General features: G+C 46.1%; 2 long non-coding RNA genes across 2 annotated transcripts in view; both read left to right on the forward strand.

The window, feature by feature from the left end:
• The first annotated feature begins 1,793 nt into the window (after window positions 1-1,793).
• On the forward strand, window positions 1,794-4,785 carry LOC131753267 (uncharacterized). Its single transcript, XR_010839913.1, has 3 exons — window positions 1,794-1,882; window positions 2,552-2,614; window positions 3,686-4,785. It is a non-coding gene; the product is annotated as an uncharacterized lncRNA (long non-coding RNA).
• A 7,297-nt stretch (window positions 4,786-12,082) lies between these two features.
• LOC131753264 (uncharacterized) overlaps window positions 12,083-17,869 on the forward strand; it is a 62,049-nt gene continuing 56,262 nt past the window's right edge. The window contains exon 1 of the long non-coding RNA XR_010839914.1: window positions 12,083-12,233. This is a non-coding gene — a long non-coding RNA (uncharacterized lncRNA). The remainder of the gene's footprint in view (window positions 12,234-17,869) is intronic.

A 17,869-nucleotide genomic window follows, 5' to 3' on the forward strand; every position in this document is an offset into this window, starting at 1 on the left:
AGCGAGTCACTAAATCCAGTCCACCCTTTGCAGGGAGGAGTGTCAAAGGATTTGTGGATGTATGTTAAAAATGTCTTACCTGGTTGAGAATTCTTACCTGGTCTTGGGCCGCCCAGACCCCCTGAATCAGAGTCTCTGGGGTTCACGTCCAACAGTCTGTTTCAACAAGCCGTCTGGGTGATTGTGGTGCCGGGTGAAGTTGGAGAACCACCAGACAAGACCAAAGAACACTGAGAAAACCTCCACTCACTTGTTGGTACCTTGAGTGAAGCCTTACTCACCAAGGCTACCTTCCAGAAGCTGAGTTTTTGTGAATTTGACAAAAGGTACCGGTCTTACTTCAAGGTAATCCACAAGAAAGGTGCGGTAGGCAGGATAAGGGCCCCCCCAAAGATGCCCACAGCCCAGGAGCCTGTGAATATGTTACCTAACATGACAAAAAGGACTTTGTGGTTGTGATTAAATTAAGACTCTTGAGGCGGGAGATTTTCTTGGCTTGTCCAGATGGACCCAAAGTAATTACAAGGACCCTTGGAAGTGGGAAGAAGGAGGGTTAGGGTCAGAGAGACTCAGAGAAGGAAAGTACTGATGGAAGCAGGACAGAGACAGATTTGAAGGTGCCCCACTGCCGGCTTTCAAGACAGAGAGAGCGGCCACAAGCCAAGGACTGCGGGTGACCTCGAGAACCAGGAAAAGTCAAGAAAACAGATTCTCTCCTAGAGCCTCCGGAAAAGATGCAGCCCTGCCACTACCTTGATTTCAGCCCAGGGAGACTCATTTTGGACTTCTGACCTCCAGAACGTAAGAGAATTCATTTGTGTTGTTGGAAGCCACCCTGCCTGTAGTCTTTCATAAACAGCAGCAGTAGAAATCTAATAGGAAAGGGTTCTGGTCTGGGACTTCCTTTGGGTGGAATAAAGAGAAAAAGAAGAACGGAACGATCTGCTCTCTTAGATGGTTCCACAGGAAGGGTGGACGTGTGTCATTGCAGAGTCTGTGCTTGTATTTTTACCAGCAGAAGAGAAATGCTGTAGCACTTCATTGTCTAGTATAGTAGCCACGAGCCAGATGTGGCTAGATAAATTTACATTTCAGTCAATTAAAATTACATAATATAAAAAAATTTAAGCTCCCAGTCCTCCAGCCACACAGCAACGGCTCAGTAGCCAGACATGGCCAGGGGCTAACGTATTGGTCAGCATGGACACAGGATATTTCCAGAATGTTCTATTGACATTTGTCAACGTTCCACTAGACAGCACTGCTCCAGCCTCTTTGATCTTTCCGAGTTTGAAATAAGCTTTTGCAAAAATCTTATTTTATGATTACATCTTATTCTGTGGCTGTGATTTCCGCTCGAGACTTTCAGAATCCTTCCGTTCCATCACTCGTGTGTATCTGCATTGCTTAGTCCCTAAGTTTTCAAAACTCCGCGCTTCAAGGGCTCCTGGGCGTTCAGAGGTGCCGTGTGGACCAGAGCATGGGGGAGGGGCATATCTGTGTGTCCGTGTGTGTAGGGGGAGGTGGGGACAGGGCCTCCACCCTGGCTTGAACTAGAACAGCTTCACTCTGCTGTGTTTACCTATTGAGCTTATTGTACCATTTCATTTGGAGGAAGGTCCCATGACTTTCAAAAGAAGAAAAGTCTGAAAACCCCGAGTGTGGAAGGAGGGTCCCTACCCCCGCTTCTTTGTCCCCCTCCGTAGTCTCCTGGAAGTCATTTGGACACGATTCCTTCTCGCTTCAGACCATGACCAGAGCAATAAATCACTTGCACCTGGATATCTGCATGGAGTCATCTCCTAGAATTTCTGGGTTTATGAAGACTTCTTCAAAAACTTGAACTAAAAGTTTATTTTGGAGAATGCAGTTAATTTGAAAAGTAAGTATATTGGGTTGACCATTTTCCTCCTAGGATTAACCCCACTATTTTTTGTTTCTATTCTCAGAAACATTGTGTTCTGTCCCACTCACAAACACACACTCGCCCACCCCCTCACCCACACAAACACGCATTTTATAGAGCACACCGTCCCTGCCTGTTGTAGTAAAGTTTTATAGTGCTGCTGGCCCAAAACAATAAACTAGGGATAAGAATGGAGGGCCTCTGGAAGTTTCTTCAAACTGCGGAATTCTCGGCCCCCAGGGGGCTTCTCAGCAGAACTGACAGCCCCTTGGCTCAGGAGAGCCTGGGGGACCAAGCGGTGGGAGTCTCACCTTGATAGATGAGGTCGTATAACTTCTTGTATGAAACATTAAAAGTGTTTAATACAACGAGATCACACTTCTTGCCTCTGATAATAACTTCATTTTATCAGATATGATCTTGCATTCAATACATACAAATCTCCCAGTTAGAGCCAACTTCTCTGGGAATGGTGAGCTAGCCTGTCCTTCTCCTTCCCCAGAGGAAACACTAAACACTGGCCAAGGTCATTGTCAAGGTTCTTCTACAGATGAGTGTCTGTCTCTCTAGCGTTAGCCTGGGCCTCAGTTTTCTCATCCCTGAGAATCAACGTTTGTAGATTCAAGGAGTTCTGTTTCTTTCCAGCTCTGAAGATCTTTGGTTACGTGACGGATGGAAATAATTAGACTCAAAGAACTCCATGTTCAGGTAAGAAGTGAAATCTATCATGTATGATAGTAATAACAGGAAAATTAGGCCATATTTAATAGCAATCATTATTTCCATTTAAAAGAGGAATGCACCTGTAGCCAGATGAAAATGAGAATAAATCTCATTTAAAAATACCATTGAGCAAGGTGGGGCTGGAGAAGCATTTACCTGCAGCTGCTGAAGATACAGCTTAGGTGCCCCTCATTTCAGTGGGTCCCTTCCACAGCCCTGGGAGGGGACTTTGCAGCATGATTACATCTTCGTATACTTTGTAAACCTTGAAAAGCGCAGGCTTTCGGCTGTAATATGTTAAGACCGCCATCTCCTTCCGTCCGCACTTTCTCTCCTCTTGGGTGCAGCTGGGGTGGTCTTGGACATTTGGGGGATCTAGCGAAAAAAAGATGAGTTGGCATGCATTTACTCTGAGCTGAGTAGGGTACATTGATGTGGTTTATTCTGAGGCCTCTAGAAAATCACTAAGAGTTTAGGGTTTTTCCCCTTCCCACAAAACCTCTGCTGGAGAGGTTAGTGAGTGTCAAAACCAGTATTAGAAAGTAGGAGAACAGGAAGGAAGAGAAATACGAAAAAGCCTGAGTGAGTGGTTTGCCTTTGAAGAATCAGTCCTGTTTTAATAACCCGCAGCACTCTGGAACTAGGCATGTTGAGAGCGGAGGATTTAGAATCAGGTTAATTTCAAGTCTCAGCTGTGCCAAGTGCTAGCCTGGTCATCAGAGACTCAGTATTTTTCTTTGACTCCGTTCCCTCCTGCATGAACGGGGAAAAGAATATTTATCTCCCATGCTTGTTGGGAACTTTCAATGCTGTAAAATAATGTGGAATGTTATTCCAAATAGGCGTAATAGGAATTCCGTAATTTACATCTTGTTTCTTTCCTTAATCATACCGTGGAAGGTTCTTGCATGGTACACTTAATTTGAACATCAAACAGTCCAAGCAAGGGGGAAGATCTCCTTCCAAGACTGTTGAAGTGGGGAGGGGCCTTGAGATGTTTAAGTGAGGACATGGGGGTTTTGCAGAGCTGTGACGTGGACCAGCTTATGCCCCTAGGGAACGGCAAAGCTGGTCTCAGAACCCACCTGTGCTAACCAGGAGTCTAACCGGGACAAGCTAGAAATGTGTGTGCCTACGCGTGGGCCCTCCTGACTGACTGGTATTTGCTGGAACAGTTGTTTCGTTCTCTTCAGCAAAGGACATTCTCATTTGCTGTTGTTAAACTCAGCTGTTTTCAGGACAGATTCGACTGCTCTCTCTTTGCTAACGCCCCAGATCCCCCTCGACTGGAGTTCACGTCTAAGGTCAGATGTGTCTCGGGGAGAGTCTCAGCTAGACCCTCAGAGACGGGGCTGCTGTCAGGGAAATCCGCAAGACAGCATTGAACCTGGCTCTCGGTCAACAACACGTATCTGTTGGATGAATAAATGAAGGGTACGTAATGCTCCTAGCAGAAGAAAACATTGAGAAAATCGCGTCTGTGGCTTTAAGAAGAAAGAGAAAGGACTTTTTGGCAATAGCTCCACGATCGCCTTAAGAATTGGGAGAATTTAAGTGTTCAACAGAGAAGGTGGCAGTGAAATGAGAGGGAAATTGAGTATGTTAACGTGAGTGAGGAGGGAGCTCAGAGGGTGAACAGACATCCCTGTGGATCCCAGAAAAAGGCTGCTTCACATCAGAGCAAAGCACCCTGCTTGATCTCATGATGGCATTTAAAGAAAGCAACATTTTGTTACTTCTTGAATGTTGGAGTCGGAGCTTAAAGTTTTACATGCTGTATACAAGGAGAGGCTGTAAGAATTAATATGATACTAAGTTCATATGTGGGTGGGAAAGGAAAGGAGGCAGGGGAAATGACAATTTCATGGCGTGTTCTCCCCCTCCCCTCCCCGTGTGGTTTGAGCATCTGGTCCATGGCCACTGAAGCTGCTTTCCTGTCCTGGACCGATGGGGCTGCAGTCAGCGCTGGGTGCAAGGCAGCAGCGAGCATTGCTTGACAGCTGCTTCATTGCAGGAGCAAGAAGTTTAAGAGGAGGACGGCTTTCTAATCGACTTGGGCAAAGGAATTTCTCTTCTGGGAGTATTTGCCTTATGTATTGAGGTGCTCCTATGTTGGGTGCATAAATATTTACACTTGTTATATCTTCTGCTTGGATTGATCCCTTGAACATTATGTAGTGTCCTTCTTTGTCTCTTGCAATAGTCTTTGTTTTAAAGTCGATTTTGTATCATATGAGAATTGCTATGCCATCTTTCTTTTGATGTCTATTTGCATGGAATATCTTTTTCCATCCCCTCACTTTCATTCTGTATGTGTCCCTAGGTCTGAAGCAGACCTCTTGTAGACAGCATATATATGGGTCTTGTTTTTGTATCCATTCAGCCAGTCTGTGTCTTTTGGTGGGAGCATTTAATACATTTACATTTAAGGTAATTAGCAAAATGTATGTTCATATTCCCATTTTAAAAACTGTTTTGGCACAGACTTACTCGAGCATGGACTTTAGGATATGGGGAGGGGGAAGGGTGGGCTGTGACGAAGTGAGAGAGTGGCAGGGACATATATACACTATCAAATGTAAATTAGATGGCTAGTGGGAAGCTGCTGCATAGCACAGGGAGATCACCTCTGTGCTTTGTGACCACCTGGAGGGGTGGGATAGGGAGGGTGGGAGAGAGGATGATGCAAGAGGGAAGAGATATGGGAACATATGTATATGTATAACTGATTCAGTTTGTTGTAAAGGAAAAACTAACACACTATTGTGAAACAATTATACTCCAATAAAGATGTTAAAAAAAAAAAAAAGAAAAAAAAAGAAAAAGAAAAACTGTTTTGGGTTTGTTATTGTAGGTCTTTTCATTCTCTTGTGTTTCCTCCCTAGAGAAGTTCCTTTAGCATTTGTTGTAAAGCTGGTTTGGTGGTGCTGAATTCTCTTAGCTTTTGCTTGTCTGTAAAGCTTTTGATTTCTCCATCAAATCTGAATGAGATCCTTGCTGGGTAGAGTCATCTTGGTTGTAGGTTTTTCCCCTTCATCAGTTTAAATATGTCCTGCCACTCCCTTCTGGCTTGCAGAGTTTCTGCTGAAAGATCAGCTGTTAACCTTATGGGGATTCCCTTGTATGTTATTTGTTGTTTTTCCCTTGTTGCTTTTAATAATTATTTTTGTATTTAATTTTTGACAGTTTGATTACTATGTGTCTCAGTGTGTTCCACCTTAGATTTATCCTGTATGGGACTCTCTGTGCTTCCTGGACTTGATTGACTATTTCCTTTCCCATATTAGGAAAGTTTTCAATGATAATCTCTTCAAATATTTTCTCAGTCCCTTTCTTTTTCTCTTCTTCTTCTGGGACCTCTATAATTCAAATGTTGGTGCATTTAATGTTGTCCCAGAGGTCTCTGAGACTGTCCTCAATTCTTTTCATTCTTTTTTCTTTATTCTGCTCTGCAGTAGTTATTTCCACTATTTTATCTTCCAGGTCACTTATCCGTTCTTCTGCCTCAGTTATTCTGCTATTGATCCCTTCTAGAGAATTTTTAATTTCATTAATTTTGTTGTTCATCATTGTTTGTTTGCTGTTTAGTTCTCTAGGTCCTTGTTAAAGGTTTCTTGTATTTTCTCCATGGTATTTCCACGATTTTGGATCCTCTTTACTATAATTATTCTGAATTCTTTTTCAGGTAGACTGCCTATTTCCTCTTCATTTGTTTGGTCTGGTGGGTTTTTACCTTGCTCCTTCATCTGCTGTGTGTTTTTCTATCTTCTCATTTTGCTTAACTTGCTGTGTTTGGGGTCTCCTTTTTGCAGCCTATAGGTTCGTAGTTCTCGTTGTTTTTGGTGTCTGCCCCCAGTGGCTAAGGTTGGTTCAGTGGGTTCTGTAGGCTTCCTGGTGGAGGGGACTAGTGGCTGTGTTCCGGTGGATGAGGCTGGATCTTGTCTTTCTGGTGGACAGGTCCACGTCTGGTGGTGTGTTTTGGGATGTCTGTTGACTTATTATGATTTTAGGCAGCCTCTCTGCTAACGGGTGAGGTTGTGTTCCTGTCTTGCCAGTTATTTGGCATAGGGTATCCATCACTGTAGCTTGCTCTTCATTGAGTGGAGCTGGGTCTTGGTGTTGAGATGGAGATCTCTGGGAGATTTTCACCATTTGATATTATGTGGAGCTGGCAGGTCTCTTGCGGACCAATGTCCTGAACTTGGCTCTCCCACCTCAGAGGCACAGCCCTGATGCCTGGCTGGAGCACCAAGAGCCTGTCATCCACACAGCTGCTGTGCGCCTCAGTTTTCCCCTCTGTAAGCTGGCGGGAGAAAGGGCAGCCTCCAGTTTATGCTTTCACTGAACATTTTAGCATATCCAAAGAACACTTATTGGGTGTCTCATATAAATATGCAATATTAAAACTGGATAGATTTCATGCTTACCAGTAAAATTGAAATCATCTCTTTGAAAATTTTGTAAAACTTCCAAACAAGAGATTCTCCATGGACTAGTGAAATTTGTGGACTTGCTCTATGTTTAAGGTTTTAGGCATTGAAAACTTCTGTCCTATTTCCTAGGATAAAATTCAATTCTAAAAGGAATGATAAGGAGAGAAGTGATTGATGAACTTATGATTTCAAACCTCTTTATTACTTGAGATCTGGAAACATCTTGTGTGACAGGAAGAAAAATGGTCCCCAAAATGTCCACGTCTTAATCCCCGGAACCCATGTTACCTTCCACGGCAAAGGGACTTTGCAGGTGTGATTAAGTTAAGGGTCTTGAGATGGGGAGATTACTCTGGAGTATTTGAATGGGCCCAGATTAATCATGTGGGTCTTTAAAATCAGAGAACCTTTACCTGCAGCGGGTAGGGGCAGATGTGACTGTGGAAGAAGGGTCAGAGAGGTGCAACTTTGATGGCTTTGAAGCTGGAGGAAGGGGCCGCAGGCCAAGGAACGTGAGCACCTCTAGAAACTGGGGGGAGGGGGAAGTAATGGACTTTTCCCTAGAACCTCCAGAAAGGAACATGGCCCTGCTGACACCTTGATTGTAGCCCAGGGGGACTGTGTTGGACTTCCAATATGCAGCTGAAATCATGTCAGCTTTCATTAGTCACTTTTATGACATATGACAGATTTATTAGATGTTTAGAAGCAAACCCTAGCCCAGTAATTTTTTTATGTTATCATGTTCATTGCTGGGTTTTCCATCCTAGTTTTCCACATTTATCCCAGGATACCTCAGGATGGTGCTGATGGACTTCTAGACATGAAAAAGGACCCTGGACTTACTCTCCAGGAAGCTCCTTCTTCCCAAGCCAAGAGACGAGAATGTGGCCACGCACCAGGACGTGCCCAGTGAGAGGAGAGGCTTCAACCACGGGAACTGGGCCTCTGTAGAACAAGATGTAAATCCTTAAAGTCCTTTTGAGTGAAACATAAACACAGAGTTAGCGTGAGGGCCACAGTTTCTGGGTGGTTGGTTCTAAGCTTGGCAATCAGGATTTAGAGGGAAAATTCACCAGGTTTAAGGGCCTCCAGATGTTCTTCTGGTTCCAGCTAGAAAGTTTTCATCCTTTATGGTTACTTTTTATCGTCAGCAGCAGAATTTTGTCATAATATCTCCAAATTGGTGCAAGTGGCCGTTAGTCACCAAACGAACCCCAAATAAGAGTTTAATCTTGGGGTCACTTTAAGTGTTGCATCGTACCCCATTTAACTGATAATTTTTTAATAGTATAGTCACCAGAATTTTCAGTTTGTATGACAGTGGACTAAATGAGTACCTGATGGCAATCAGTCAGCGAGCTTGTATAAATACAATGTCCCATTTAACAATGGTTGGCATCTGGCCGATGTTTAGAAGGAGGAAACAAGGAAGTCAGAAGGCCGCCATCTTGTGTGAATGAGAGGCAAAAGGTTTATTGCAAATTACAATGAACTACTTCGCCATAGAATTTAGATTGAGCACTCCATTCACATCAGTTGGGAAACATTGAAGCAGTTACTTTTCAGAAGCACTCTTTGGGAAATTCAGAACTTAGAAAAAAAAAAGAAGACAACTTCTGTTTTCTAGAGCAAGAATTTTGTGACCACCTACACTTAATAAAACTTGACTCTACAGGATTTGCTCTGTGATTTGGTTTAAATTACGTGACATAGGCTAAAAAGAAGTAAATCACTTCTATTCATGCTTCAATTTCCTCTGAAGAAATGGGAAGAACAGTTCACCGTTCTGGAAGTCTCTTCTGAGAACCGCCGTCCACGTGCCATCTTGGATTCATAAGGAAAGGACTACACTTGGCGGCTGCAGTGAGTTCTCATATGCTGGTGATGCCACAGCAGGACCTGGTGGAATTAGGGTGAAAAGATGCTTGAAAAGCCTACGTTACTTGCCTATTTATAAAGGACTGGCTTTGTAACTTGTCACATCCAGCTTGTCCTGCCGCTTTTATCAAGTGCTTTTATCTCTGCTTATATTCATTTGTGTTACTGGATAATTGTTGAGGTTGACTCACCAGGGCATATGGGTTCATGGGTAATTAGGGCCCTGGATGATAGGCCCCTCAAACCACTTAGCTACTGAAGCCTTGTGGCTACTGACAGATAATAGAATCTCTCTCTTTTTTTTTTTTTTTTTTTTTTTTTTTTTTACAAAACGGTAATAAATCATTTGACTCTGTACTAAGCCTTTACTCAGCAGCATCCCACCCACCCACCTAGCAGAGTTCGCGGGGAGTTTGGGGAGTTTTACTACTTACAAAGAGGAAAGGTCCTTCCAGAATGTTAGAACAAAGGTGAGATGTCACTTCCGATCCTAAACACACGTGTAGATTTCACTGGGGAAGACTTCTCTCTCCCGTGTTGTTTCCGTTCTCTTGCTGGGTCGGGGGCCACAAGCTCTTCCCAGCAGGGAGACACGGTAGCAGTGGCCCAGCCCCATCTGGAGGGACGGGCAGGGCACACCGCTGGTGTGGACAAGATTTTAAAAATACATGTTTCAGTGTTCATAAATTCTCTCCTCTGCTGATAAGTACTTTTGAAAATGTAAATCGCAGACTCCTTCTTTTAGGACATTTTCCAGCAGGTACTCACTGTATAAAGTCTTCTTAGACTACCCCTGGCCCCCTTCGAAGCCCAAGGCTGATTTCCAACATCTGCAATCTCTACAGGGCCCTATAATTACCAAGGCAATGAGCGTTAGTCCCTGGTGGTCTGCGGGATCCAACCCTCTCAGGCAAGGAAAGGCATCCCTTTGCTAATTGGAGTCCTGGTTTTTCCTCCTTAAAATAAGCACGTGTGATATGATGGGTCACGTGTGTGATGATGTGACGTGGTCACGTGTGTGACGATGTGACGTGGTCACGTGAGGGATGATGTGACGTGGTCACGTGTGTGATGATGTGACATGGTCACGTGTGTGATGATGTGACGTGGTCACATGAAGGATAATGAGAAAGAAGTTCTGCTCTAATACAATGTGTCACTTCATCTCCTCCCCCCCATCACATGGTTTAAAACGACAGCAATAAGAGCAATAACAACAGCAATGAAGAGAGCCAGCATTTATTAAACCTTGATTGTGTATCAGACACTCGGCCGAGTGTACAGCGTTCATTGTATCCTCTAATCCTCAGGACCACCTACAAGCCAGGCACCACTAGTATGTTTACCCCTATTTTACAGATGGCCCTGAAGTGGCTAAGATACTTGACCTTGGGGTCAAGCATTGAACATGTTCTTCTCTTGCTTTTAACGTGTATTCATCTGTTCTTTTAACAAAGACGTATTGAGCACCTTCTGTGTCCCAGGCCCTGTTTTAGCCTTAATACACTCTTGGGAAAGATGTAATGAACTCAACAAAACCCTTTGTTGTAAGAGAGGAAAGCCGGTTTTGTAAGAGTAATGGGATTCAGAGGAAGACGAGGGAACTAACCTCAAAGTTTACTGCCTTCCTACTTCTGCCCCAAGCGACAGTAATAAGAGCCTCATCTCACAGGGGTGTGTGTCTGTCAACCTCACCTTTTCACCGGGGGTGGGGGGGAGGAGACTGTTATCTGGGGAATGTGAAACGTTCTTCTTCCAGGCTTTCTGCGTGGGGAGGTAGGGCCCAGAAAGGTGGGGGGAGTTTCCAGGTCTGAGAAAACTCACTGATGAACTTAGAATCCTGGTATCTCTGTCTGAAAGGACCCCAGAGGCCCTTGGGTCCAGCCCTTAAACCAAGCAAGATCCCCTCTTTTTTTTTGAGATTAAGTTTTATTTTTATTTTTTATTTTTTTATTTGTTATTTAGATTAAGTTTTTTTTAACGTCTTTATTGGAGTATAATTGCTTTACAGTGGTGTCTTAGTTTCTGCTTTATACCAAAGTGAATCAGCTATACATATACATATATTCCCATATCTCCTCCCTCTTGTGTCTCCCTCCCACCCTCCCTATCCCACCCCTCTAGGTGGTCACAAAGCACCGAGCTGATCTCCCTGTGCTATGCGGCTGCTTCCCAGTAGCTTCCCACTACGTTTGGTAGTGTATATATGTCCACGCCACTCTCTCACTTGGTCCCAGCTTACCCTTCCCCCTCCCCATAACCTCAAGTCCCTGCTCTAGAAGGTCTGTGTTTTATTCCCGTCCTGCCCCTAGGCTCTTCATGACATTATTTTTTCTTAGATTCCGTATATATGTGTCAGCATAGGGTATTTGTTTTTCTCCTCTGACTGACTTCACTCTGTAGGACAGACTCCGGGTCCATCCAGCTCAGTACAGATAAGGGGTGAGAGCGCCTCCGTTTGCATCCTTTCCGGGGAAGCTGGGAAACACACTCTCCCTCGTGAGGCAGCCGTTCCGGCGCTGAAGGCTGTCCTGCATCCTCTACGGAGCTGACATCTTCCTCCTCGGAGCCTGCGCTCGCTGGTCCTGGCCCTGCTCTCCCATGGCAAATGCCAAACACATCTAACTTCTGCCTCATGGGAATTTAGTGCCCTGAAGTGTCTAAACTCAGAGATCTCATCCCCACCGAGGCTTCCTTGCTTCTTCAGTCTTTCTCTTACGCGTTATGATTCCTAAACCCTCCGGTCTCTTAGCCAGAAGGAGAGAAATTGGAAATAGAGGGGCTGAACTAACTCAAGGCTCACTGGGAATAGCTATTAATCAACGCACACTTAAGTGACAAGAGGCAGTGAAGGAGGTGCAGCGGGGCAGCCCCTCTGGCCATGAAAACAAGGACAAAGGGTCTTTCGAGTCAAAGAGGTCTCTGAGGTCAGGGCTCATCTGGCTGGTATTTGAGCCCCTAAATAATGCTTAGGACACTCAGAATCGTTTTTAGAAGGCCAGGCTGCAGAGTCTGATATACTAGGACTAGGGAAGCAAATGTAATGTCTCTAAGAGCATCCGCGCTCCTGGCAGTTTATGCAGCTGTCTCTGGGGGCAGTTTTATTTACAGGAGGAAGGGGATGGGTGGAGTTAAAGCTACGCATGCGCCAAACGCTCTCGGAAACGACGGCTACCGTGAAGCCCAGTTCCTCCGCCGGCGGCATAACCGTCTTCCCTGTCTTTTGTAACGAACTGGAATTGCGAAAAGGCCACCCAGGACGCCATGGTGCCAACCTATGGACTTTAAGAGTGAGTAAGGGCTTCTTTTTTTTTTGCGGTACGCGGGCCTCTCGCTGTTGCGGCCTCTCCCGTTGTGGAGCGCAGGCTCCGGACGCGCAGGCGCAGCGGCCACGGCTCACGGGCCCAGCCGCTCCGCGGCACGTGGGATCCTCCCGGACCGGGGCACGAACCCGCGTCCCCTGCATCGGCAGGCGGACTCTCAACCACTGCGCCACCAGGGAAGCCCAGGGCTTCATTTTTTAAGGTTGCTTTTTAGTGATAAAACCAAAGGACCTAAGTGTAGATCATGTAGGCCAATCCAGGCCCAGGAATAGAAACGCATTTTTTTCTATTTATATGATGGCAATTATTTTGCTCTTTGCCTTCTGACATTGTCGGAGGAATTTGTCTTGGGTGAGCACATGAAGCTTGGTTACAACCTAATGTGTAGGTTCAAAGCCATGTTGATGCAAGGCAAGTGTCATGCAAGGCAAGTGTCATTTTGTCCTAATTTCTTCCGCTTGATAGAACGATGCTACTTAACTGTGTTAATTGTTGCTGCACGTTGCCACTAGTTCCGGTGATGATGATAAGGCCTCTGATAGGAGGGTAAATAGCAGTAGCTCCATTTTGCAGGTCAGGCAAGCTGAGGCTGAGAAGAGTTCAGTGACGTGCACAGGGCTTCGTGCCCCTGAATAACAGACCCCAAACAATATCCCAGTCTACTGGCCAGTGCTATTCCCCTTGCAGAATTCTCCGCAACATGAGCAGACCAAAACGGAGGTGTGAGCATTAAATCCAAGAGGCACATTTCCACTCCAGACCGATGGAAAATGCTGGCAACATCCATTAGACGTATCCATTGCACAATTAAAAAGAAAATAAAACTTGGTCACTATGTCCTAAACAAAATCAGCAAAAGGCAAGTCTCTACACCTTTGAAAATCTTAACAAGGGTAAGTTTTTAAAAGACAGTGGTCTTCGTGGCATGTAAGCCACGCGGTAGGGTAAGCACTTGATCAGCCTAGATTCTCTAGATACATAGAATTTTCCTTCTCTCCATGTCTGGGCAGGCTTTATTGGAGTCTGCAAAGAGTAAGGCACACAAGCTGCTTTAATTAAAGAAAATGTTTGGTGATCAAAAGATGAATATGCCAGAGATAGAAAACAGGCCTGACACTGAGGTTTGACGATTGCTCCACCAAAGCCACAGATCTGGCTACCCTCAAAGTGGTCTGTTAATTAGAGAGTAAAGTTTAAGGAGAGCTCATCTAATTCTTTGGAGGTTTGAGATAAGCGCTTGTCAACTGGAAACCGTAATCTATTTCTTTGGGGGTAACATTCTTTTCGCTTTTATGTAAGATATGTGTTAATATTGGCTCTGAAGGAGCAATTTGTATCCAAGATTCTCAAGGAACTCTTCTGAGATTAATTCATTTTGGAGAAGCCTGACTTACTTGCTTTCATTTCGCAGAGATTTAAATGAGTCCTCCAGGGGAATGTTCCTTTTCCAAGGCAGGTGTCATACGTTGGAGGCTGAGTTCTTACTCCGCTCAGAGTCTGTTATCCTCCTAATGGATACGCCTCCACTTCATTTTGAAACAGAAGAGTGTTAAGACCCACAATTCACGTTAAGAACGTAAATTTTACATACTGATGCCATACTTGCGTAAAAGAGGTTTCTGATCAGTTACTGGGGCTAATGCCTTCACCTGACCACCTTCCACCCGCCCATCCATCCACCATCTGTCCACCCACCATCCATTCATCCACTTTTCATCCATCCTTTGATTCATTCAGCATTGGGTAATGGTAAGTGCATGCATTCCGAAGCCAGTCTGGGGTGAATCCCAGCCCTCTCGCTTACCAGTGGTGTGACCTTGGGGGAGTTCTTTAAAGTCTCTGTGCCCTAGTTTTCTCATCTGTGAAGCGGAGAGCGTGATAGCGTGTACTACACAATACTACTTTGCGGATTAGGCAAGTTAAATAAGGTGCTTAGAGCAGTGCCTCACACATAACCATTATTCAAATGGTTGCTGCTGTATTGTTACTGAAGAAACAACTCAGGCCCTGAAAAGATGCGTGACTCACCTGTAGGTAAAGGATAACTAAATCGGGAGTTAGAAAATCTGCTTCTTTGACTGTTTGCTTCTCTTTTCCGGAGCGTGGAGGGGACGAGCCAAGGAAGAGCCATCATCAGAGGGAGGGAGTCTGATATAATCTGACAAAAGGACTAAATTATTTTGGTTTAATTTTGTCATGAAAGCTGAGGTCTGGAAGTGGTTTTTTTCCCCAGTTTAATTGTTGTGGTTGGTTTTCTTTTGTTTTGATTGCTAATCATTCCCAAAGTCGCCAAAAGAAAGTCAAGAAGACTCATTTACTTACTCACCTACTTCTCTGATCAATTAGACCATAAAACTCTGGTGCACAAAGATTATGTTTTGATCCTATATGACACCCCAGTCTCATAATCCCAGCACTCTGGAGCTTCAGAGAGCCTGAGAAACAGGAAGAGAGGAGGATGTTTGCAAGGAAACAGCCCAGAGACTGGTCACAGTCTGTTCTCAAGGAAGGAAAACCCACTGAGGAAATTTCTTGGGGCAGGACCCAGGGGAGGCTGTGAGGTCAGCCCCAGGCGACCAGGAGAAGACCATTAGGACCCCTAGCAGAGAGCTCTGCATCTCTATCTCCAGGGAACTGTGGCCCAGATGGACACACAGCTCAGCCCTGAATGGAGGGTAGAACCAGGGGTGGATCAGCAAAGGAGACATGGACCCCAAGGAAATGTTCAAGGGAAGATGAAGCAAAAGGAGCTGCAAGAGGCTGAGGAATAGCCCCCTGAGTCACCCCCATTCAGCTTGGGTCCCAGTATTTACTGAGCACTTGCAATGGGCAAAACCAGGCTGGGTATATGGTGGGGGCTTGACCTGTGCCTCCCAGGAGAGAGGGTGCTTCTGAGGGGAACCTCAGCCCCACCTTTCACTCCCTCACCCTTAGGGGTAGAGGTCTGGCCGCTCTCTACCTCCTGTCGGCCCCTCAGGTCTCCTCAGGAGGTGTCCGCCTCACTGCAGATCGTCTGACTTTTAAACGTTTGCACTTAACCAGCGAGGCAGGATGGCTATAATCCAGGTACAAGGCAGGAAGGGTCCTTCTGGACCAGGGTGGCCAACCATCCCCCTTTGCCTGGGACTGTCTTGGTTTTAACACTGGAAGCCTGGAAGCCCTCTGTCCTGGGCAAATGGGATGGAGGGTCACCTAATGTGAAATTACCGTTGGCAGATACTTGGCAGGAACAGTGTGGAACGGACGGCCTGAGTGTGTGCAGTGTGTTCACCTCTCTTAAACCCACTAAACTTTATTTAGGCTTATTTAGCCTGTTTATTATTTATTTAAACAGCAGAGGGGTGTGTGTGTGTGTGTGTGTGTGTGTGTGTGTGTGACTGTGTGTGTATCACACGGTTCCGGTCCCTGTAGAATTACTTTCATGGAGATTCCCTTTGTCAAGATTCTCAGGGTCCGCAGCGGGGGCAGGGGTGTGTGCAAAGAGCCCTGGGAAGCTCGCATATGATTCCCTGTATGGGTATCATTGAGACCTAATTCTCTACGTTACGCTGTGTTGCCCTCCTGAGGACCCTGGGGGCAGTTGCAGGACTGGGGAGACCTCAGGGTCCCAGCTGCTGGGAAGGTGGGCCCTCTCTGTGGCTGTCCTGGAACCAGTTGGGGTGAGTTCTTCCTGATTCGTCTTACTTTCTTATATTGAGATCTAGAAATGGAATGAAATTAATTGACATTTCCGGCCCTACCTTACCTGTGCCGTGTGCTCTGATGGAGGGTGATGTGTCAGCTAGGCTGTTTGTGGTCAGTGCCACGGGGACCCTCTCGGGATGGTGACGGCAGGTGGTCAGCTGAGCCCCGACCCTCAGAGAGTGGCCATCAGCGTCCGGAGGAGCATCGTGCAGTGATTCTGTGCAGACGGAAGGAAGTTACGTAAGAGAAGCATCGAGAAACCCACGTCAGGAACCTCCCACCGGGGCTGAAGTGAGAGACCAATGTCTTCAGGCAGAGGCGGCGGTGGGGTAATGCTGTGAACTAGTCCTTAGTCTTAGACCCCATCTATCCTCAGTGAAGAGTGAGAGAGCGAAACGGGGGGTGTAAGGCGTGTACGGGGACGTTTGGGTCTCAAGCAAAGCGGGTCCTACGCTCTGCTCTCGCCAGCCTATGGAAGGGGAATGACAGGTCTCGGGGAGTCAGTTGGCAGAGGGGTCCTGGGTCTCACCTCTCCTGGACCCAGCTCTGGGGAAGGGACGAGTCCCCAAGTGGACTGAGCCCTATGAGAGCCTCCCAGGATGCCCACGCAGGCCGTGGAAGAAGCTGGAAGAGACCTGGGCCCGAGGAGGTGGCAGCTACCTTTGCGCTGAGACCACACCTGGATCTCCGGGGTTGCGGACCAGCCCCGTCCCCAGCACCTTGGCTGTGCGGAGGTCAACGCTCCTCCAACAAGGAGAGGAGGTGAGGCTGGATCGCCAGAGATGCATTTTCCTCCAAACGGGGGCTCGAAATAGATGGTGAATTCCGTTTCAGAAAAGTAATGTTACATTTCCTTCACACCTGACCTTGTGGACTGAGATGAGAGTCGCTCGGGTAATGGGATATGGCGACAGCCATGGCGGAGACCCCGAGAGCTGATATCCGTGGAGCATTTATGATGGGTCTTTGCCTGGATTAACTCGTGAAATCCTTACAACAGTTAGGTACTACTTAGCCCCCACTGTGGAGGAAACTGGGGCGCAGAGAGGGTAAGGAACCTGCTCAGAGTCACACAGGAGGATGCAGGATTTGACCCTGGCTCCTCTCCACAGCCCTTTCGCGGCGCACTCAACGTTCACAAACGAAGTGGTCAGAACTTCTTCCGCAGTCTCCGCCTGAAGCCTTCTTGGGGGAGTGTAAACCACTCCTTCGTGTCTGGTTCTTAACAGAAAGGGCTAATAGGTACTCAAGTGAGCCATATCTTTTCTCCATTTCCTCTTGTTCAAGCCAAATGCCCTGAGTTGCCTCAGCCTCTCCGCAGAGTGGCTGTGACCCGAGGCTGTTCAGCTGTTTCTGCTGTGCTCACTGCTTTGGTGTCTGAGCCTGGATTGGAACAAAGGTTAGTACACGATGAGTATTCCAGGAAGACTGCATCTTTACGGTTCCCAAATCAACACATGCTGCTGTTGGACTGAACAATTTCTTTCAACAGGGACAGATCACTCCCGTGGTCTCCCACGGTCCCGGCCTGAGCCCGTGGTGCTTTTATGAAGATGCCCTAAGTCTTTCTCCAAGTCTTCTGGGAAACAAGCTATTTGGCCTTACGGACGCGGCCGATTGCCAGGCCTGTTCTGTGTCTATCTAAATTATGATGGCAGAGAAGATAAAAATACAAAGACCAAAAAGTCATTTTTCTCCCCCCAAAACACCACAGTTCTTTGAGCCTTTCATTTTCTTCTGCTTTTTTTTTTTTTTGCTGATAACAGTGACTAATGTTTTCTGCCTCTGCTTTTATTGGCTTAGCATTTGGGGTTATAAGAATGTAAATGTTTCCCAAAGGAGAAATACATTTGGGGGGGATTAACTAGATTGTTTCTCTTATTGTTAACATTTTAGTTATAAAAGGAAGAAGGAATCTG

The sequence above is a fragment of the Kogia breviceps genome, chromosome 3 (genome assembly GCF_026419965.1).
Source record: "Kogia breviceps isolate mKogBre1 chromosome 3, mKogBre1 haplotype 1, whole genome shotgun sequence".
In the NCBI taxonomy this organism is placed as follows: Eukaryota; Metazoa; Chordata; class Mammalia; order Artiodactyla; family Physeteridae; genus Kogia; species Kogia breviceps.